General features: G+C 46.5%; 1 protein-coding gene and 1 long non-coding RNA gene across 10 annotated transcripts in view; one reads left to right on the top strand and one right to left on the bottom strand.

Moving 5' to 3' along the window:
- The window catches only part of LOC129469372 (Golgi apparatus membrane protein TVP23 homolog B), a 121545-nt gene that overhangs the window by 18286 nt on the left and 80049 nt on the right, over nt 1-23210 (bottom strand). For 2 of the 9 annotated variants that reach the window (XM_063629413.1, XM_063629411.1), the window contains one exon: nt 13753-13869. The exons of 6 other annotated variants lie outside the window; for them this stretch is intronic. The gene's annotated coding sequence lies outside the window, so the exon portion shown is untranslated. Of the gene's footprint in view, nt 1-12738; nt 12926-13752; nt 13870-23210 lie in introns of those variants that run through there. One more of the 9 variants, XM_063629417.1, reaches the window with a different exon arrangement.
- On the top strand, nt 12985-16020 carry LOC129469377 (uncharacterized). Its single transcript, XR_008653018.2, has 3 exons — nt 12985-13287; nt 14068-14299; nt 15581-16020. It is a non-coding gene; the product is annotated as an uncharacterized lncRNA (long non-coding RNA).

Genomic DNA, 23210 nt, shown 5'->3' on the forward strand with positions numbered 1-23210 from the left:
TATGATGATTCAATTGATGTAAGTAAAAGTATTCCACGATCCATAAGGAGCTTTGCAACCGTTAGCTTTTCTGGTAAACACCAAGAACCCTGAACTATTGATATACATTCTATTCTATGATTTATGACTAGGGGTTCATTCTGGACACAAGAAAACCAGATAACGTTGGCATCCAACATGAGGACTAGATGAACTCTAGAGAGAACAAAAGTGTCACGTTGTTCAGAGAGTGACAGGGACCATAGAGAAAGGGAAAACCAGTGTGGATGCTGTCTTGGGCTCATTTGTTTTCCTTGGAGTGGAGCTGGGATGGGATGGGAGAGTGGGGGGTAAATGTAACTATTAATAGCTTAGAAACTCAGAATTTTTTGCCCCTGAGAAGTCTCTAGATGCTATGCCAACAAAGCTATCTACCTCCCAGGAAGAGTAAGGGTGAACATGGAAATCGTTTTCCTCTGCCCCTCACAACTCATGTCTTAACAGAACTGCAAGGGTGACAGAGCCCATAGGATGAATGGCAATTGGGCCCATAAGGCCTATCCTAGGCAGGCTGTAAGATGGCTCCCAATAATCTCACCTCTTGGTATTCACATCCTTGTGAAATCCCCTCCCCTGAGTATGAACTGCATCTAATGACTCACTTCCAATAAACAGAATATGGTCTAAGTGATGGAATGTCACTTCTGAGATTAGGTCACAAAAAAAGTTGGCTTCCATCTTGAGCACTCCCTTACACTCTCTTTCTCATTCATCTTAAGGGAAGCCAGCTGCCATGTTACAAACTGCCCTATGGAGAGTCCCATGTGGCAAGGAACTAAGGGAGTTTTCCAGCCAAGAGGCAGCAAGAAACTGGTGTTTTTAGTTCAACAGCCTGTGAGGAGCTGAATCTTGCCAATATCCATGTGAGTGAATTTGGAAGTGGATTCTCCTCCTGTTGAGGCTTCAGATGAGACACATCCTCAGCCAAAATCATGACTGTAGCCTCATGGAGAGACTCTGAGACAGAGGCAGACAGCTAAGGCATACCCCGGTTCCTGGCCCACAGAAACTGTGAGACAACAAATATTTGTTTAAAGCAACTAACTGTTGGAGTGTTTTGTTACCCACCAAGAGATAACCAATACAAAGCCCCTACCAGACCTATCAAGGAAAAATCCCACCCACAAAACTGAGACAGAGAAGGACTTCTACTCTGGCAGCAGTGGGAGAAATTTCACTGCATAATTCCTTCTTCCCCATTCCATCTCCAGGGGACTCCATTTCTACTAAAGTAAGGGAACCTATGTAAAGAATTTAGGCCTATAACATACTACAAAAATGCAGCTGCCCTTCCAACAAAGCAGATTTTGATAAGGTCATTTTGACACAGTGGATATACTAATATGGCCAGCGGGGTACAGGTGGGGTATAGATGGAGGGCAAGATATGGGGGGAAGGCTCAGAGATGGAGTTAGGGTGCTTGCCTTGGACATTACTGGAGAGGTATAGAGAGCTGACATTTTCATGGTTTCTTTTGAAAACTAAGTAAAAATGTTCTTGGCACCAAAATGGCTTTGTGAAAGTAGCCAGATCAAAATGTCAGGTTCTGTCATGGGACTATTTTATTCAACCCTACTACATAAACACTGTTTGGACTCCACTTAGGCACTGAAGCCAGGAAGATTGCCACTAATCTTCCTTTCCACACACACACACACACACACACACACATGCACACACACACGCACAGGGCTCAGGAGTAGGTTTCCAGAATCCGACAGCATGGGGTCTAGAATGGAGTAAGTTTTAAGGCCATCATCCGTCCCATGTCTGACTTGGATTTGGGCTGTTCTGATTCAGAGGCTGACAGCTGCCTGCCTAGAGACTGGCGCCCCACCAAAGACTCTGTGGAGCCCTGGTCATCATGGGGTCCTATGGGAGTTTTCCCTGAATTGCTCACCAACCCAGAAAACAAGAATGCAGAACCTATTGTGCATGGTGGACCCAAAGAGTGCCTTTAATTTGGAATCGATCCTGTTTGTTTTCTGAAGCTCTCTGCATTGTTAAAGCCATTGATTTACCAACACTTAATAAAGAGGAGAATGTTTCCTAGACCCCTGCAAGGTTGTGTGGTCAGAGATGGGATTACCCACTGCACAGCACCAAGAGCTCGAACCAGCTGCACTGGGGACGAGCCCTTCCGGTCCAACATCTCAGCCCTCACACTACCTTGCCTCTCTACCTCGGTTTCCTCCTGGGTAAAAATGAGGATTGAGGTCTGCTGCACCCTGTCTCCCTTCCAGCTTGAACCTCCTGCATGTCTCTGAAACCTCTTGGCACAGCAGTCCCCAGGAAATGGAATGCACTGAAGTTTCCTAATGTCCCACCAAATGAATTCCTTATGAGCCCGACTTCTGGGTTTGTACTCACCGAGAAAACACTGCAAGCCCTGACCTTCCAAAAACTCGGCTTGTTCTCATTCCCGGATGCGTTTGCAAAAGAGAAAAGCTAACTTTTGCCCTCTAGGGTGGGAGATGTGAAAGGCACGAGTGCAGAGCTCTGTGAATTAAGACCACAACAAACCCCGCCTGGGCATGGAGCCCACAGAGCAGGCGCTAAACAGCCTTTCTAGCCACAGAATGGAAATTCTAGACGCAGAAGGTGCCCAGATGGGTCCTGCTTTCATTCTCTTGCCAACTGCCGTAAACCTGTTTCTGTCCCATTGGAGCTGCAACATGGAGCCAGAAATCTGGAAGAATTTAACACCCAGTCGATTCAGACACAGGAAAACATTGTTCAAAGTAAACACTGGAATCCCTCCCTCATCATCCAGGAATGTGGAGCCAGCAGGGTCTGAGCTCAGCAGCTTCTCAAAAAAGCCCCCGCTGAGCTGCTTTGCTTTTGGGGCCACAGACAGGGAGGGCCAGGAGGGGCTCCACACGCTGCCAAGACAGGGACGAGGCTAGGAGGTCAGTGCACGGGGCTTCTCGTCTCCCAGGGAAACATGGGCAGTGCTGTCCACAGCCTCCAGCTAAAGAACCCTCTGTTCCCCTACAGGACCCAGCTTGTGTGCAAAGGCCACTGAACTTGTGAAAGCCCGAAGGAAACAGAGAGGGGGTCAGGACGCTGTGAGACTTTTCCATTTCCTTTGCCTCCCAGCAGGCCATGAAAGAGTCACTTTTCCTCGAGGAAGAAAGAAGGCTCTGTGTGCAGGGTGAAGGTACAGTCTTTCTAACCAAAAGATGTGTGTGCTGCATGGGATGCGGCCACCGACATTCATTTTGCTTTTACTGGTACTTAACGAATTCCATCTCTCAATAGCCGTATGCCAGGGTCCCACCCTGTTTCCTCTGGCTCTGGAGGGTAGAGTGGAAGGACGTGCTTTACCCAGGGGTCTATAAGGAATCTTGGAAAGACACTGCCCCTTAAATCACCTCTGTGTCACTGTGTCACCTTTGTGTCACTGTGTCCCTCTGCCTAAAATTCCACCTAAATTCCATTCATGAAGATGCAGGCCTGAACCGAATTGTTGGAAGATTTCTCACAGTCAGAGTGGAGGGGGGAACCTTCACATTAGGAACGTTCAAGGAGAAGAATGCAGAGTCCAAAGACGACCACTTAGCCACCAGAAGCTCTGAGTAGAATCCTATTCAGTAGCGGGGCTGCTGGGCGGCAGCAGAAGTAAGTCGGGTTATCGTGAAGAGGCCAAAGAAACAAACCACTAAATGTCCAGCATGACAGTCTGTCTCAACCTGGCCTTCACTTCTGTCTCCCCCTGACAGCCACGGCATTCACCCATTCCTGAGCCCCGAGGGACACACCACCGAAGGCTTATTACTCCACTCATTTAATCTGAATTATTGAGGGCCTCCTACTGAGTGAGGTGAGCAGGAGGGATACTGTCCCTGCTGTCGGGGACTGTATAATCCAGACCAGAGGCTGTCAAGGGGTGGTCCTGGGACCTCCATCACCAGCAGCAGCAACACCAGGGAGTTTGTTGGAAATGCAATTTATTGGATCCCACCTTAGCCTACTGAACTAGAAGTTCTGCAGGCTGGGCCCAGCAATCTATTTTCACAAGCCTTCCTGGGGATTCTGTTGCTCATGAAAATTTAAGGACCATTGAGCAGGTCTGTCATTGCCTCACTTGATAATAAAGAAAATCTGCAAGTTTCATGATTTGCCTTGGGGAGGTCACAGAAATGGCGTGAGGGCTCCTGTGTTCCTAGACTCAGAACAGCTATGCCAAACTGTGCTGTCATTCGGAAATTTTTGGTTCCAGTTTCAGGAACACTTTTTCTACCTCAGTTTGGCCACTGTTTCACGGTGATTTCTAAAACTTTTTTTTGCAGAAGAAGCAGGAACCTCCCCTCCACTCATGAACAACAAGACAAATGGGGCTTCTTTTGACTTGTAACACCCACCCCAACAGGGCTCTGCCATCCTTCCTGAAGGTGGTTCTGAGAAGGCCATTTCCACTGTTGTCTTCAGGCCCCTCCCCACACTGTTCTCTCACTCTTGGTAGGTGTCAAGGAACGTATACAGCCAGGCTTCTCTATTGAGTTGATTTCTTTTTTTTTCTTCTTTTTCTTTTTTTTTTTTGAGACGGAGTCTTGCTCTGTCGCCCAGGCTGGTGTGCAGTGGCACCATCTCAGCTGCCTGCAAGCTCCGCTTCCCAGATTCACGCCATTCTCCTGCCTCAGCCTCCCAAGTAGCTGGGACTACAGGCACCTGCCACCATGCCCGGCTAATTTTTTTTGTATTTTTAGTAGAGATGGGGTTTCACCGTGTTAGCCAGGGCGGTCTCAATCTCCTGACCTCGTGATCCACCAGCCTCAGCCTCCCAAAGTGCTAGGATTACAGGCATGAGCCACTGTGCCCGGCCTCTATTGAGTTGATTTCTAAAGAGATGCACCAACCAATGAGGTAGAATTCCATTCATTCACTCAGCAGATGACTTCCATGCTGCCAAACGGAATGATCTCCTTTGCCTCTTCTGCTTATCTCATCTGACCTGTTGGCAAGGGAGCCAGCAAGCCCCTTTCTCCTGAGTCCCAGCACCTCACAGGCCTCTATTCGCAGGCCCCATGCTGGCCCCTGCTCCTCTGCTCCACTTAGGGTGAGGGAGCCCCTGTCCCAGGCACCCTTCACGTCTTCATCTGCAAACTCATCACCGTGCCCCAACTCCCAAATGTGTCTCTAGCCATGGGCTCTTCCCTGAACTGCAGGCTCTTATATCCAATCCCTGCCAGACATCTCCTCACAGCTATTTTATAGGTACCTCAACCTACCTCATTCAAACAGCTCCTGACACCTCTCTCTCCCACCACATTCAAAACCTGCTTCCCCACTGGCCTTCCTCCAGTTTGTTAACCAGCACCCTTAATGAACCTGTTGCCAAAAAACTAGGAATCTTCTTTTCCTCTTCCCCTCATCTTCAAAATCCAATTTGTTATCAAGTCATGTCAACTCAACCTGTAATTGTCTTAAATCCTTCATTCTCTTTATTCTACAATTATGACAACTACTACTGCTGCTAATAATAATAATATAAAAATAACTCACACTATCGGTGTTTATGTTTTATACTTATTAACTCATTGAGCCTTCCCAGCAAACCTGTGCATTAAGTGCTGGATTATTCCCTCTTACAGAGGGTAAAATTGAGGCATATAAGTGTTCGGTGACTTCCTGAAAGCCATACATCTAATACAGTGGAAGCAGAATTCCACGTGATCAAACATGTTGCCCCAGTGCTGCCCCCATATCCGCCTGGTTGCCCCCACAGCCTCCAAACTGGCCTCCCTGCTCCCACACTTGCCCCCTGTGTAATTTGTTTTATCCACACAGCAGCCAAAGTGATCTTTCTAAAACCTGCACCAGTACACGCCACTCCCAACACAAACATCACTTTCCAAGGGTTCCCCCAGAGCCCTTGGGATGAAATCCAAACTCCTTCCACGGCTGCCTCTGTCCACCTCTGAGGTCTCTCTGTTTCTATCGCTCTCTCTCCCTCCCCCACCTTCTCCACCCCCAACCACCCTGCAGCCACATTGTCCTCCTGTCGGTCCTCAAACTCACCAAACTCCAACCATTCCCTCCCTCCAGATTGACTTTCACAGATTTTTACATAGCTGGTGTTTGATCATTTAAATCTTAGCTCAATGTTGCCTTCTCAGAAAGGCTTTTTCTAACTTCCTACTCTAAACTAGCCACTCAATCCAACTCTATCACATCACCTTGTTCTGTTTCCCTGACAGCAATTATTGCTATCTGAAATTATTTTACATTTGTTTGTTTACAATTTATTTTCTGCCTGCCCTCTTAGAACTTGAATTCCATGAAAGGAAGGAATTGTTCTGTCTTTTCTCTCATGTATATCCCAGGACCTAAAACTATAATACGGAGCTCTGTGCCAGGCATAGGGATAGCAAGGCAAAGGCAGCAGAATCCCTGCCCCTAGGGAAGTCGGTCTCTGCAGTTCCGCTACAGCATGCGGGCTGCCACAAGGACAGGAGTGATTCCTCACCCAGCCTAGGAATGCTGGGAAGACTTCCTGGGGTAGATGACTTGAGTTTATTTTATTTCAACATTTATTCTGGACCAGACCTGCCAGTTACAGTGATGGAGGAGACCAGTGGTCCGCTTCCTTAGTACCAATATCGCCTAGAGAGCCTTTTAAAGAACAGACTCCTGGGTCTCATGCCCAGAGTTTCTAATTCTGGAGTAAGACCTGGAGTAAGCACCAGGAATCTGCATCTCTAACAGGTCTCCAGGTGAAGACCAGTATCATCTAGGGACCACATTTTGAGAACCACCAGACTGGACCATTTTCTTGCCACAGATCACCATCAGGGTGGTTCAGTGCAATGCTGTGTGCCATTTGCTGTGATATGAATATAGGCTATACATAAATATAGGCCACAGATAAAGGGAATCAGTAGGTACTTCTTGGAGGAGCTGGAACCTAGGTTTCATTTTGAATAGTAAGTAGGCATTACTGAAACAAATAAGGGATGAAAAACAGAAAAAACTTGAGGAAAAGGACAAAGTAGTATGTAGTCTTAAAAATTAAAATATATTTCAATATTGCATAAAACAAAGACTGGCCGAAGGTGAGACTGAAGTAAACAGCAGATTCGAGTCCCTTAAAAAATTAGTAGCAGGATGCCAGGCTGCATAAAAGCCAGGTGAGCACAGCACACTTAAGGAACTGCAGAAATGGCCAATACAGAGGGTGCTCAAGGGTCAGGGGAGAGGTCTCTAGCACGAAAAGATTCTAGGCCGGGCGTGGTGGCTCACGCCTGTAATCCCAGCACTTTGGGAGGCCGAGGTGGGCGGATCACAAGGTCAGGAGATTGAGAACATCCTGGCTAACACGGTGAAACTCCATCTCTACTAAAAATACAAAAAATTAGCCGTCTGTGGTGGTGGGCACCTGTAGTCCCAGCTACTCGGGAGGCTGAGTCAGGAGAAGGGCGTTAACCCAGGAGGTGGAGCTTGCAGTGAGCTGAGATCACGCCACTGCACTCCAGCCTGGGCAACAGAGTGAGACTCCATCTCAAAAAAAAAAAAAAAAAAAAAAAGAAAAGAAAAGATTCTAAAGAAAAGTAGAAGTCAAACCATGAAGGGACCCTACCTTGGGGCTGGGTCCTATGGGGAAACAGAGGGTTCCTTAGCTGGAGTCTGCAGACAGAATTGCCCATATATATGGGCATTCATTCAGTAGAATACTATACAGCAATGAAAAGGAACAGGCTATACCTATTGCAGCCACATGAATGAATCACACAAACATAATGCTGAGTGAAAGAAGCCAGGCACAAAAGAGTAAACATGAGTCAATTTACATAAAGTTCAAAAAACAGGCAAAATATAGGGTTTAGAAATACATTTAATGTAAAGCAAGTGTGTGACTTCCATAAATTCAGGAGAGTAGTGACCTCTGAGGATTAGAGAAAGGGGTTATTGATGGGAGAAGGAAGGAGGGAGGTTTCTAGAAGCTAGCAGTGTTGCATTTCTTGTCATGGGTGATTGTTACTGAGTGTTCACTTTAGACACATCACCAGGATGTAAGCTGTATGCCTTGCTTTGAGCACTTTGTATTTCAAATTTTTTTTTTTTTTTTTTTGAGATGGAGTTTCGCTGTCACCCAGGTTGGAGTGCAGTGGCACGATCTCGGCTCACTGCAGGCTCCGCCTCCCGGGTTCACGCCATTCTCCTGCCTCAGCCTCCCGAGTAGCTGGGACTACAAGCGCCCACCACCTCGCCCGGCTAATTTTTTGTATTTTTAGTAGAGATGGGGTTTCACCGTGTTAGCCAGGATGGTCTCGATCTCCTGACCTCGTGATCCGCCCGCCTTGGCCTCCCAAAGTGCTGGGATTACAGGAGTGAGCCACCGCGCCTGGCCTCAAATTTTTTTTTTTTTAAATAAAGATATTAAGATAGTTGAGCAGGAGATGGGGGTGGGAGGAGGTGGACAGGAATGGAGCAAAAACTGCTAGAAGGAGGGAAATGAAGATTGTCGAGATGACTGAAGGGCTATGCATGCGTGTGTGGGTGTGAGTGTGCCATTCTCTTCAGCATCAGTCAGGAGCCCTGGATTGAGGGTGAGGAGAGAAGATCAGGCATGTTGGGAAACAATGGGGAAGTGGGTAGGGGAGGGCTAGGGTCTTTATGAGTGGGGCTGAAATCTTGGATCACTGGGCCAGGGTGGAGAACGCAAAGCCTGGAGATGTGCCACCAGGCAGCAGCACCTATCAAAGAAAGACTCCACCATCAGACACTGACTTTTAGGCTGTAATTAGCAAGTTGGCTCGTGTCTCTCTAAGGCCAAAAGTAAGTGTCTAAAACCAGAACAAAATCATTCTTTCCCATGTTCCTAAAAACCTTAAATACAAAGGTAAAATAAACATTTATTTTAGAAATAAACGATGAAAACTGAAAAGCAAAGTAGGCCAACTATTTCCCAGGCAGCAGGCCTGACCTGCTACAAATTCTTGGTGTCCGGTTTCAGCTAGGCACTCACTGTAACTTGGCCAAATTTTCCTCGTTGACTTTCCCGGCACATTCCATGCAGCTCCACCCTCTGTGAGCCATGAAGCTGCTCCCAGCTGCCCTCTCTGCAGTGGGCTCTCCACTGTGCCATGTGCCAGAGGCTATGCTGGCTGATTCCAACCTAAAGTATCTCCTCCTTAACACCGTCTTCTGAGCATCTTCCCGCCTGCCTATCTGTCATCAGAGATGTGGGTGGCCTGAGGAAATCGGGTCTGAGGGAGCCCAAGAGGGTCCTAGGGAAGATACAAGGCTGGGGTCTGGCCAGGGGTCAGTAGCTGGTGGGGAAGTCTGAGCTGAGACTCACAAGCTGGGTGAAATCAGCAAGGGTCCAAGTCAGGCGGGCAGAGGAGCCGGCAAAGTGATATTCAAAGGTCAAGCAAGTAACAGAGTCAGAAGTCAGACAGAGCACGGGGACCAGGAACTTAATGCCCTCTAGGAGTATGGCATGGAGGTGCAGACCTCGAATGTTGGCATCAGGCAGTGCTAGGTTCGAGTCTTGCTTCTGACCAACTGTGTGACCTTGGGTAACTTATTAACCTCTCTGGCCTCGTTTTTCTCTGGTGATGTGTCACTGAGCTTGGGGATAGGGCCAGGGATGGGGATGGAGATGCCAATGGGTAGAGGTGGAGACCCCTAGGCCAGGCAAGCCTTCAAGTTTGAGAGCTGATGCATCCATACTCCAAATAGACCTTGAGCCCATCAAAGGCAGAGACCAGCACCTGCCCTAGGCTTGGCCCCTGGCACAAGTCAAAGGAGGAAATGATTAGCACGGGTCCGTGAGCATCACATATCACCCTCATTGCAGCAGCAGCTGCCTTTCCCGAGCTCGCTTCTTCCTTTCCCACCGCTTGCTAGTTGGAGCTGATTCCTGAGTGGCAGCACTAGGTGCTGGGCATTAGCAATCTGAGAGCTGGGTAACAAGGCCTGGGGTGGGGTTTCTGTGTCCTTTCCTGCGCACTCACCCCAATCCCTGCTGGTGCACCTCCCTGGCTGCCTCCCTCTACTCCCCTCTCCAGCACTTTTCCAAATGTCCCTCGTCATGCACCCTTCCCTTCTGCTTTCAAACCTTGCCAAGTCTCCCCTCCTCTAAAAAATTCTTCCATTGACCCCCAAGCTTCCGTTACTTCTATTTTGCTCCTTTTCTCTGCCAAAATCCCCCAGCGAATGGCCCATACCAGCGGTTGCTCTTTCACTCACTCCAGCCTGGCACCCACATTCACAGCTCTGCTGACAGCCAGCACAGGAAGGAACCAGCAGGGATACGGGAACAGAGGCACAGACATCAAGCAGGGTTCAAGAAAGTGCAAGTGGGTGCAACACACACACCAACACACAGACACACACAACACAGACACACACTAACAGACACACCAACACACAGACACACACACCAACAGACACACCAACACACAGACACACGCAATACAGACACACACAACACAGACACACACAACACAGACACACATAACACAGACACACACCAACACAGACACACACAACACAGACACACACCAACACAAACACACACCAACACACAGACACACGCAACACAGACATGCACAACACAGACACATACCAACACCAGACACACCAACACAGACACACATAACACACATACCAACACACACACACAACAGACACACACCAACACAGACATACCCAGCACCAGACACACCAACACACAGACACTCATAACACAGATACACATCAACACCAGACATACCAACACAGACACACACAACACAGACCCACACCAACACCAGACACACCAACACAAACACACACAACAAAGACACACAGGTACATACACACACACCAACACACAGACACACATACACCAGCACAGAGATACACACCAAGACATTCATACAACACACAGACACACACGCACAAAGATACACACAACACACAAAACACACAAACACACAGACATATCACAAACAGAGACGCATACACCTACACGTGCACAGACACGCACACTAACGCCTTCCAATATGGCAGCCAAGGGGCTTTTGCTGTGGTCAGGGAAGAGGGGGAGGGAGCCTGGCCATCCACCGTGGGGAGGACATGCAGTGCTCAGCATGAGGACTCCAGACCCCTGAGGGTGGCTGCAGCAGGAGGGCAAGAGAGGATCCTAGAGTTGCTGCACCTGGGGGCAGATCCAGGTGTTACAGGGCCTGAGTGTTCTACAGCTGGTGGGGAAACCCTCTTTGTGCCCTGCACAAGCAGTAAGCACTTAGAAGACATCCCTGAAAGAGGGAGGGGAAGGGAGGAGGAGGGAGGGAAAGGGAGGGGGAGGGAGGGCAGAGCCTACCAGGAAGCCTGGAGGAAGCCTGCGACCTGGGACCCTGGTCAGCTCCCTGGCCCAGGCCAGTGGGTGAACTGACAGGTGACAGAGTCTGGATTTCAACCCAGGGACTCGGCTGCCCATGTTCTTAACCTGCGTCACCTATCCGCTTCTCTCATACTGACTCAATGTAGCTCAAACAAGTGTAAAGCAAGAGCTTCCAGCACAAACAGTGGGCTTCGAGCTCAGGCCTCCAGAAACACTGCCTGGGGTGGGAGCCTGGGCGCTGGGCCAGCTTCCACCCAGATGGGGAGAAGGGAAGGGCTGCCTCATCTGCAGAAACGAGTCTCTTCTGTTCTCTTCTCCCCACCCCTATCTACACCAAGGTGCATTCATGGATCGTAAGGTTTCTTACTAATTTTTTGTTTCATTCATTGGTGTCTTTTATTCCTTGTTCTAAATTACTTTTTTTGATTTTTATTTTTATAGAGACAGTCTCACTGACACCCAGGCTGGAGTGCAGTGGCACGATCATGGCTCACTGCAGCCTCAAACTCCTGGGCTCACACAGACACACACTCAGTACAGACACACACCTGGACTCAAGGGGCCCTCCTGCCTCAGCCTCCAGAGTAGCTGGGACTACAGGTGCACACCAATGCCCAGCTAATTTATTTTTATTTTTATTTTTGTAGAAATGGGGTCTTGCTATGTTGCCTAGGCTGGTCTTGAGTTCCTGGCCTCAAACAATCCTCCTGTCTCAGCCTTCCTAAGTGGTGGGATTACAAGCATGATTAATTATTTTTAAATAAGTGACTTGATTATTATTGCTTTGTAAAAATCCTCTTCGTTACCTTTGTCCCTATAGGTTTCTATGGGTGCTTAATAATTTTTTTTTTTTTTTAAAAGGCATTTACCAGTTCTGGCTAAACATTCCTTTGGTCCTGAGCTCTGTGGAGAGGTAATGTATCTGTGGGACTATCATCACCCTCGTCCCCAACGTCCATCACCCCCAGGGGACGGGGGGGAACAGGGGTATATTTTGTGTGTATGTGTGTTTTGTTTAAGTAGAGTGGTCAGCCCTGAGTGCACAATAGAATCACCTGGCTGTCATTATAGACATACCTGAGCTCGAGCCCTCTGCGGACAAAGTAAATCAGAATCCCAGGAATGGGACGAGCTTATTGGCAGGGGTTGGGCATCAGTACGTTTTACAAAGCCCTGAGGGGATTGGGTGACCAGGATTGGGATCCACTGAAGGGAAGTAATGCTGGGGATTCTGGGGACCCTTTAATGGCAGGATTATTCTTTGGTGAAGGACCTGACCTTCTCCTGGAAGTTGGGTGTGAGCCTTTTCACTTTCACCCTCGACTGCCCTCTCTGGGGACACCCAGTGTTCTGGCCCAGATTGTTACCTGAGAAGTTTCTGTGATTCCCCATTCTTCCTTCACTATCTTGGCTCTTCCCTTGCCTGGCGTTTATATTTTGTTTCCAGCTGTCCCCTGTGCTCTCGATCCCACCTCTCCTTGGTCCTCTCTTTGCTGCAGCTAACCATCCTCTTGCCCCTGCCCCAAAGTGACCCACGAGCCAGAAGTCAGGAGTGAAGGGGGCACTGTGACATCAGAAGTTGCCATGCATCCCCTCCTGAATCTTCTGCCCTGTTCTCTTCCTCCTCTGCGGGCTCAGCGGGCACCAGCAATGCAGTCCTCAAACACGGACGTTGGAGTGATTATTCCCACCCCAAGAGTGAACACCTACTATGTGCTGGACCCTAGACCAAACACACAACACACATAAAGATACACAACACACACACACGTACACACACACACACCCCAACAGGCATGACCTCATTAGAGATCTCTGATCATTTCAACAAGCAGTTACTCTGGGCCAGACGCGGCCCACTACAGAGATAGACAAGACCTGTGGTCTCCTTCCTTAGCGCCAGAATCTCCTAGAAGGTCTATTAAGACAGATTGCTGGGTCCCACTCCCAGGCTCTCTGATTCAGTAGATGTGGGGTGGGGCCCAAGAACTTGCCTTTCTAACAAGCTCTCAGCCTTCTTCTGAAATAAAATGCTCTTCAGATAAGCTGGAGAGAGAATGGCTGTCACTAACAGGCTGTTGAGAATTAGCCTCCTTCTCCCCAACTCCATGGACCGGCCCGTGCTTGGCAATGGAGAGAGTGAGCAGCTTCTAACCTCTCTTGTGGCCCCAACCGTGAAAAAGTCCCCAAGATGCCAGGAGGACGCAGTGCAGAGCAGGCTGTAAAGGAGACAGGCTGGACTTGCTCTCCCTGTGTTATCATCACGCCCTGTTGACAATCCTTTGCAGTGTCTCTCCCTGTGTCTGTTCCTCCCCACTCCCCAACCACCGCTTTAATCCCAGAGCCCAATCTGTCCAGCCAGGAATGTAAAGTTCCCTCACCTGTCTGCAACCGCAGCAAGCACTTGAGCTTCCTCCAAATCGCACTGACTCAATCATATATTTCCCATGATCTCCCTTTCTTCATAGTTCTCTATAGTCGTCAGAGAGAGGTGCATTCTAGAAAAAGGCCAGGCAGAAAATACCTGTGTTTCAGCCTCAGTTTTATCATTTAGTTGTAAGAAAACATACATCAAGCGGATCCCCAACAAAAATCTTCCTCTCCTCACTGCCCACGAGTCAGCACCTAGAGCCTCAGGCAGAGCCCTCATTGCTGCGGTTCTCAAAAAGCCTTTCTCTATCCTCCCCTCTCTCCAGGCTCTAGTTCCTCTTCAGCTCCAGCCCTAAACTCTGAATTCATTCTCGCTCTGGAGCTCCCATGTCAGCGAAGCCATGCCTTCAACCTTTCCATGGGCCCCTATTTTGTGGCTCAGTGTCCCTGAGCTCTGAGTATCTCCATTCACAAGCTCTAGACAAGGGAAGGCTCTGAGCAAAGTCACGGAGCTGCCGGGCAGCCTGAGCGTCTGGAAATGCTACGGGAAATGCACAGGTGAGGGGGATGGCGGGGAGTTGGGATGGGCCAGTCTGACAAGGTTCTGCTCTCTCTCCCAGCAAGTCTGGGGAAGACAGTGGACATCTTTGAGTGCACAGGCCAGGTTTGAAGTGTAGCAGATAAGCAGGGGACCTCCCCTGTGGTTCCACAAGAACCTCCAAAGACTCACCCCAGAAGTCTTCTGCAGCTTGAAGTGACTCTCTGAGCTGCTTATACCTAGTGCTGATGTGCAATGGGCCAGGGCCTGGCAGGGAGCCAGACCCTCGGACTCGAGAAAGCCATTTGAGAGTGACATCAGCCCACCACCTGCTAGTGCACACACACAGTGTTTCCGGAAGCCATGATGCTAATCATGTCTGTCTCTGTGTTGTCCATGGCAAGACTCCAAGCCCAGAAAAGAAAATCTGTAGCCCAAGTTATTTTCCTCCCACAGGGCTTGCCTGGCCTTTGATTGTTGGCTTTGGGGAGGTGCATTTTTCCCTCCTCTGTGGGCAGCAAATTCCCGGTTAGTCAGCAGCCCCTGTATCTGGGCTCACCATGGGCTTCTACTGGCACTGAGAAGGGGCAAGCTGAGCAAACGTGCAATGTGACCCCAGTGTTGACCAACCCAGAGATGCCCCATGGGACTCGGGGACTTGACCTCAGTGCTTCTGGGGTCCCTCAGTGTACCTTGCTGGCCTCAGCACTGGGCTGCCTGGTAACTTCCCCACAGGCAGGTACTAAGCGCAGCTAGCCCCTTCATTCAAGGCAGAATGAATTAAAAAGCTGGGGTTCCAGAGTTGGCTCCAGGTCACCCGTGCACACACCCCGTGCCAGGTACTGCTCTCAACTCTTCACACACTAGCTTATTCTGGGCTCAAAACTCCCAGGAATACCTTCGAGGCAGTTTCAACTACTCTAATCCCCATTTTACAAAGTGATGAAACTGAGGCACACAGTTCAGTAAGTTGCCCATGGATACACAATTCCTAAGGAGAAAAATCAAAGTGCAAATTCCAGAACGTACACCACTAAGAAGGGGCCACCAGGCAGCTCTCCCTGCCTGAGAATCCACCCGAAATCCATGGTGAGCCTGCCCAGAGCCCCCCACCCCTACCCAACTCACATGGGCTGCTCTTCCTCTTGCCCCAGAACCCCAAATCACTGGCCAAATGGGCTCAGGTGTATCCCTTTGGCCTCCACGCTCAAGTTTCATATGAAAAAACAAATCACAGAAAAAACTTGATGTATTAGGTCAGTTTATTAACTCTCTCTCTTGGTCCCCAAATTGCCTTTCAGGGTGTTGAGCAGCTGCACACATCACTCCTTCCTCGTGAGGTCCCCTTGGCCCTTTACCTCCAGCTGAGTAAGTCAAAGGAGGACATATGATCAAACCAGGCAGTCCACCGGCTGACCTCTGACCTACAGCCTAGAACAAAAAGAGGACCTGGGCCAATCCAATTATCTCTCAGGAATGCAAAAGGAGGTAGGAAACGAACAGGCAATTGGCCGCAGAAGCCAAAGCACAGAGGATGCTCTGAGAAACACAAAGGCCACAAGAGGTCTTGACAAACCAAACTTCGATGCAAATTGGTCTATAAACTTCTTAAGTCTCTTTGCCTGTACAGTTTGCCCCTCCCTCTCTGATACTGTGTCCTTATCTGCAGAAGGAACTGAGTTTCCCACGGTCTGGACTGCACTGATTACATCTTCATAGTGTCCTTTAGCAAGTGCCTCTGTCCCCATATAAAGCAGCTGTCATATCTACAGCCTTGACCAGCTCTAGGTCTGCTTTTCATAAATGATGGTGTAAATATTTGGAGGTACAGAATCCAGGGCTCTCTCTCCTTTTGCAGTGTTAGCAGCTATTAGTGATTTATTGACTAGAAACACTATTTCATTAACAGTTGCAGATTGGTAATATTCTCAAGCTATTATTTCTTCTTCATTTTTTACTTGGAACACCTCTAAAGGAGACACTTCTCATCAACTGTTTGATTTCTTTGCAGTTTATGAGAAAGGCAACACAAATGTTGAATATTTTCTCCTTTATTGGCCAGTTTTCAAAAGAATATATTGGATATTTGCAAACTCCAAAAGTAGCTAAAGTTATTGAGGATTTTTGTAGTGAACTTTTGTAGTGAACTGGTTTAAGGCAGTTATTGGATTTTCTGCCACTCACAACTAAATTTAATCCTAGTTGATACAACACATGTAAAGCAGGAAAAGAGGCAAAATGCAATGCAATCTTATCTCCACTGAACTACGTGTACCTTGAACACAGTTTATATCCCAGTCACTCTCACATCTCCAGAGCCTACAGGGATATCCAGCTTATATTATATGCTCGATAAACATTTTCTGAATTAAAGACAAGAACACAACCATTTAGACCTATCAAAATGAATGAAAATGGATTATATGAGCCTTTACTAGAACTTGTACGTATTGGCGAGAAATGCTAATTCTACCAGATGGCTGAAAGCCCAGGCAGGAGAATGGACACCTCAGATAGTAATATAATGGTATAGGCCAGGCGCAGTGGCTCACACCTGTAATCCCAGCACTTTAGGAGGCCCAGGTGGGCGGATCATCAGGTCAGGAGATTGAGACCATCCTGGCTAACACGGTGAAACCCCATCTCTACTAAAAATACAAAAATTAGCCAGGCATGGTGGCAGGTGCCTGTAGTCCCAGCTACTTAGGGGGCTGAAGCAGGAGAATCGTGTGAACCCGGGAGGCAGAGGTTGCAGTGAGCCGAGACTGCGCCACTGCACTCCAGCCTGGGTGACAAAGCGAGACTCCGTCTCAAAAAAAAAAAAGGTAATATAATGGTATAAAACTGAATGTTCCTAGTGACATGGCTTATAATGTCAAGAATCTGGAAACGATCTAAATGCTGATCGAAGGGAGACTGATCAAAATATGGAATATCCATATAATGGAAATTCGACTTCTCTAAACTAATGAGGAAAATCTGTATGCGTAATGATCACAATATATATTTAAGTAAAAATGGCAAGATCTTCAAAATACTACAGGACCCCTCAAAACAAGCAAAGCCAAAGAAAGTAAATGGCAAATTAAATAAGATGGGCAAAAGAGGACGACTGTTAGGGTGCTGAGTGACGGGTATGTAGATGTTCATTGTACCAGTCTCTCTATTCTTGTGTATGTTTAAGAAAATTCTGTAATAAAAATGAAAATAAAAACAAAACCACTTGTCTGAGCCCTGTTTTTTAGTGTGTTTTTCATTTTGTTTTCATTCTTTATTTAAAATATTTCAAAATTCATCCCTTGTGAATAATGGAAGGGAGATTAAATCTACATTTCAATGTTTGGATATTCATAGAAGACAGGTCTCTGGAATGCTATGAAATTCCAACTGTAACTGTGATACTGTGAAATACATATTTGGTCTTCAACCTGTTTCCTGACATACAACTCCTAAAACCCTTACCATTTCAAAAGTGTTGTCCTTTTGTATGCTAATGAGCTGACTGAGGGTTAGCGTCCTCCAGGTAGCTTCAGGATGAGACTGGTCACCAGATCAAGGCAGGATTAAATAGTTGGGACTTTCAGCCCCCAGTCTCTGGGGAGGGGAGAGGGGCTGAAGGTTGAGTTGATCACCATTAGCCAATGGTTTCATCAATTATGCCTAAGTAATGAAGTTTCCATAAAAACCCAAAAGGACAGGGTTCAGAGAGCTTCCAGACAAATGAATGCATGGAGGTTCCTGGAGGATGCCCCAGGGAGGGCATGGAAGGTCTCCTCCCCTTTCCCTAGCCCTATGCGTCTCTGTCCTTTGTACTATCCTTTATAATAAACTGGTAAACTTACATGTTTCCCTGAGTCCTGTGAGCTGCTCTAGTAAATTAGTCAAACCCAAGGAGGAGTTCTTGGGAACCCCAGCCTGAAGCCAGTCAGCCAGAAGTTCCAGAGGCCCAGACTTGTGACTGGTGTCTGAAAGGGAGACAGTTTTGTGGGATCCAGCCCCTCACTCTGTGGGATCTGACGCCGTTTCCAAGTAGACAGTGCTGAAACTGAATTGGAGGGCTCCCAGCTGTGGCCACTGCAGAACTGACTGCTTGCTTGGTGTGTGGAGAGAAACCCCCACACGTTTGGTCACAGGTGTTTTCGGTATTGATTGTTGTTATTGACTCAGGGAATAGAAAAAAGCACTTTGGGTGATGTGCTTTTCCACTCACAGTAACTGATGAGGAAGAAATGGGACGCTTGCTCTTTGTAGGAATGTTTTACCACATGCTTGTGTGACATAGTGATTATAGAAGAACTAATATTAAAAAGAAAGTATGAGAAAGAGTGACACTGGCCGGGCACAGTGGCTGACACCTGTAATCCCAGCACTTTGGGAGGCCGAGGTGGGTGGATCACAAGGTCAGAACATCCAGACCATCCTGGCTAACATGGTGAAACCCCGTCTCTACTAAAAATACAAACAATTAGCCAGGCGCAGTGGTGGGTGCCTGTAGTCCCAGCTAATCAGGAGGCTGAAGCAGGAGAATGGCATGAACCTGGGAGGCGGAGCTTGCAGTGAGCCGAGATCGCGTCACTGCACTCCAGCCTGGGCGACAGAGAGAAACTCTGTCTCAAAAAAAAAAAAAAAAAAAAAAGAGAAAGAGTGACACCAATCACCTTTTGCTCTCTGTCTGGCTAATTCAAAGCCAACCTTTAAGTTTCAGGTCAAAGGTCACCTTCCACCGTGGGGCACAGAGCTCAAGCAACATTAATGTCCCTAACAAACCAGTTTGGTCCATTAAGGAGTGGTAGGGGTGACTGCCTGTCTAAAGGTGTTGAATTTCAAAATCTTTAAAACACAACAGTGGCTCCCAAATATATTTTGTAGACCACATCTGGATCTAGGCTCTAGATTGCAATCCCACATAAAAAGGATTCTGCTCCCTGACTACCCACCCAGGGTAGAATTGATGTTCCCTCTGCTGTGCCCCATGGCCCTTTGATCATACTTCTTTTGACACACTTATATTGTATCGGACTATAGTTCTTTGAATAAGAACTTTGGTAATCATTGCCAGCCTTTATTGAGGGCTTATCAGTGGGCAGGCAACATGCCAAGAGCTTTACATCCATGATCTCAGTTGGCGCTCATAGCCACCCTTGAAACTAGGTACAATTTTTAATCCCCATTTTTCAAATGAGGAAACTGAGCCCCAGAGAGTTTGAATAATTTGCTCAAGGTCATACAACTAGCAACAGGATGGGTGGACAGAGCTAGGATTGGAGCCCAGGCAGTTTGGCTCCACAGTCTACCTGCTTGACTAGCATTTTATTTTGAAAGACAGGACTTGTGTCCCAATCCTATTGGGAGATTCATTGTCTAGCACCTTAGTTTAAATAAAGCAAAATTAATTTAACAATACTTCCTTGGGCAACTACAGAATGCAAAATTTCCTTCTCTACTTCCATTAAGGCAATAGAGAGTTGTGTTCATTTGTGTCTTACCTGATCCAAGAGTTCTTTTCGAGAAAAATAGCTACTGTGCAGATAAACCTTGAAAACATTAGGCTAAGTGAAAGTAACTGGTCACAAAAGGCCACATATTGTAGGATTCCATTTATATGAAATATCCAGAATAGACAAGTCCATTGAGACAGAAAGTAGAGTTCTTAGTGCTGGGAGAGGATAGGATATTTGGAAAGTGACTGCTAAAGGCTAAGAGGTTTCTTTTTGGGGGAAAAATGTCCTAAAAATTGGTTGTGGCAATGGTTGTACAACTTAAGTAAAGACACTAAAAACCATTAAGTTGCATGATTTAAATTGTAAAATTATATGGAATGTGAATTATATCTCATAAAGGTGTTTGCAAAGAGAAATATCTAATGAACTTTCTTTTTCCAAATAAATGCTGAAAGCAAGATGAGAAAGAAAATAGATGAAAAATACAAATAGAAAATAACACAGAGTGGGCCGGGCGTGGTGGCTCACGCCTGTAATCCCAGCACTTTGGGAGGCCGAGGCAGGCGGATCATGAGGTCAGGAGATCGAGACCATCCTGACTAACACGGTGAAACCCCATCTCTACTAAAAATACAAAAATGAAAAATTAGCCAGGCATGGTGGCGGGCGCCTGTAGTCCCAGTACTTGGGAGGCTGAGGCAGGAGAATGGCGTGAATCCAGGAGGCGGAGGTTGCAGTGAGCTGAGATTGCGCCACTGCATTCCAGCCTACGGGACACAGCGAGACTCCCTCTCGAAAAGAAAAGAAAAGAAAAGAAAAGAAAAGAAAAGAAAAGAAAAGAAAAGAACGCACAGTGATAGATTATATTGCTTAGCTAAATGGATATCTAGATAGATGATGGATAGTTTTAGACATCAGTTTCCTGTTGATTTTCTCATGTTCTCCCTCCCAAACCAGCAACCTGAGAGGATGGGAGATTGATCAACAAATTATGTAAGTTATTAAGTTGTTAAGAACATGGCAAACAACCAACAGAATTAAACACCAAGCCACATATACACAAGTGCTCCCTCCATTGGCTCCTTCAGCACTTTCTTACCAGTTCTGGTGGCCCAAATCTTTTGAGTTATCCGTTACTTCTCTTAGATGTACATCAAAAACCAGCCCTGACTTGTGTTTTCATGATGGAGCACAAGACAGATTTTACCCAGTCAACCCTTAACTCTCAACTCAAGAAAGAAAGAATGTGGCAATACAGTTATCCAGAAGGGCAGGCAATCCCCTAGGAATTTCTTTCATCTTTGGAACACATTACGTAATTTATTTTGCAAGACAGTCTCATAGTTAATTCCATTTTTCATTGGCAACTAATAATATGAGTTCACACTCCCCAAAGTAACTCTGGAGATACACAGCCTGCTGAGAAGGGAGGAGTCGAGCAGGCTGTGAAATGTTTTCCACGCTTTGAGTGCATACGGTGGGTAATGCAAATGGAAATGTGTGTAGAGATTCACAATCACATCCACACAGCTTTCTAGATAGACCCATAAGACTTTCCATTCCCTCCGCAAAATCCATAAGCCAGCATTCCTTCCAACCACATGTCACCCAGTCCCAAAATGTGCAAATTTTTAAAGTTTCCCCTGGGTCTTATATCTTGGACTCTTGTCCAGTGTTTCTCAATCCTTGTTCTCTTTTTCATTATGATAGCCCAGTGTTCCCAAATGTCATTCCATGAAAGGTACTTCTAAATTACTTGGGAGCTGTTTACAAACACCTATTTCCATAACCCACACCCTGGAATGTAGGTTTAATAGGTCTGGAGTGAAGTCTAAAAGGCTGTATTTTGTTTGTTTGGTTGGTTAGTTTTTGTTTTTTAGTGTTTTCTTAAATGTTTTAAGTGCATTGATTTATTTATTAATTTTAGTTGATAATAATTGTGTACATTTATGGGGCACAATGTGATGTTTTTATCTATGTAAAATTATAGAAAGATTCAGTCAAGCTAATTAACATATCCTCAGCTCACCAACTTACTTTTTGTGGTAAAAACATTTAAAAATGGGCAAAGAATTTGAACCGACATTTCTCAAAAGAAGAGATACAAACAGCCAGCAGGCGTATGAAATAATGCTTAACATCTCTAATCATCAGAGAAATGCAAATTAAAGCCACAGTGAGATTATCACCTCACACTTGCTGTGTTGGTGAGGAGATGGAGAAAAGGGAACCCTTTGACACTGTTGGTGGGAATGTAAGTTAGCCCAGCTATTATGAAAAACGGTACAAAAGTTCCTGAAAAAACGAAAAATAGAACCACCATATCATCCAGCAATTTCACTTCTGGGTATTTATCCAAAGAAATTAAAATTCATATATCAAAGAAATAACCACATTCTGATGTTCATTACAGCACTATTCACAAATTCACAACAGCCGAGATATGGAATCTGCTTAAGTGTCCATCAACAGATGAATGGATAAAGAAAACGTGGTACATATACACAACAGAATACTAGCCAGGCTTTAACAAGAAGGAAATCACATCATTTTCAACAACATGAATGAACCTGGAAGGCATTATGCTAAGTGAAATAAGCCAGACTCAGAAAGACAAACGCTGTGTGGTCTCGTTTATAAGTGGAATCTAAAAACCTTGATCTCACTGAAACAGAGTGGAAAGCTGATATCAGAGGCTGGGGTGGGGGCAGCAGTGGTGGATAGAGGAAAGAGGCAGGGAAAGGAGAGATATTGATGGGGACGCAATTTCAGTTAGACTGAATTCATTAGTTTTAGTGGTGACCACAGTTAATAATAACGTATTGTACATTTCAAATTTGCTAAAATAATAGGAAGCTGTATCTTTAACAAAAGTCTGGGAACCATTGGCCTAGATTACCAGAACAGCACCCAATTGGCTTTCCTCCTTCTGCTGTAATAGTCTAAATCTATTTTTTTTGACTGCTGACTTTTTTTTTTTTTTTCTGAGACAAGGGTCTCACTTTATCACCCAGGCTGGAGAGCAGTGGTGCGATCACAGCTTACTGCAGCCTCAGACTCCAGGTCTCAAGCGATCCTTCCATTTCAGCTTCCCAAACAGCTGGGACTACAGGTGCACACCATCATGTCTAGCCATTTATTTATTTATTTATTTATTTATTTATTTATTTATTTATATTTTTTATTGTTTTGGAGAGACAGGAGTCTCAATATTTTGCTCAGGCTGGTTGCAAACCTCTGGGCTCAAGTGATCCACCCATCTAGGCCTCCCAAAATGCTGAGATTACAGTATTTTGAGTCACCACACCCGGCCTGCTAACAACTTTTAAGCCTTCCCTTTCCCTCACCCCGCTTGTGCCTTACATCTGGGCAAGTTCATGTGAAAGTCTGGATGCTCTTTGTTTGTGCAAGCAGGAAATCCAAACCACACAAGCCCCTGCCCATATTGTAACCACTGTTAAAAATTCCAAGCCTTGGCCGGGCGTGGTGG

This window comes from Symphalangus syndactylus, chromosome 20 (genome assembly GCF_028878055.3).
Source record: "Symphalangus syndactylus isolate Jambi chromosome 20, NHGRI_mSymSyn1-v2.1_pri, whole genome shotgun sequence".
NCBI classification, from domain to species: Eukaryota; Metazoa; Chordata; class Mammalia; order Primates; family Hylobatidae; genus Symphalangus; species Symphalangus syndactylus.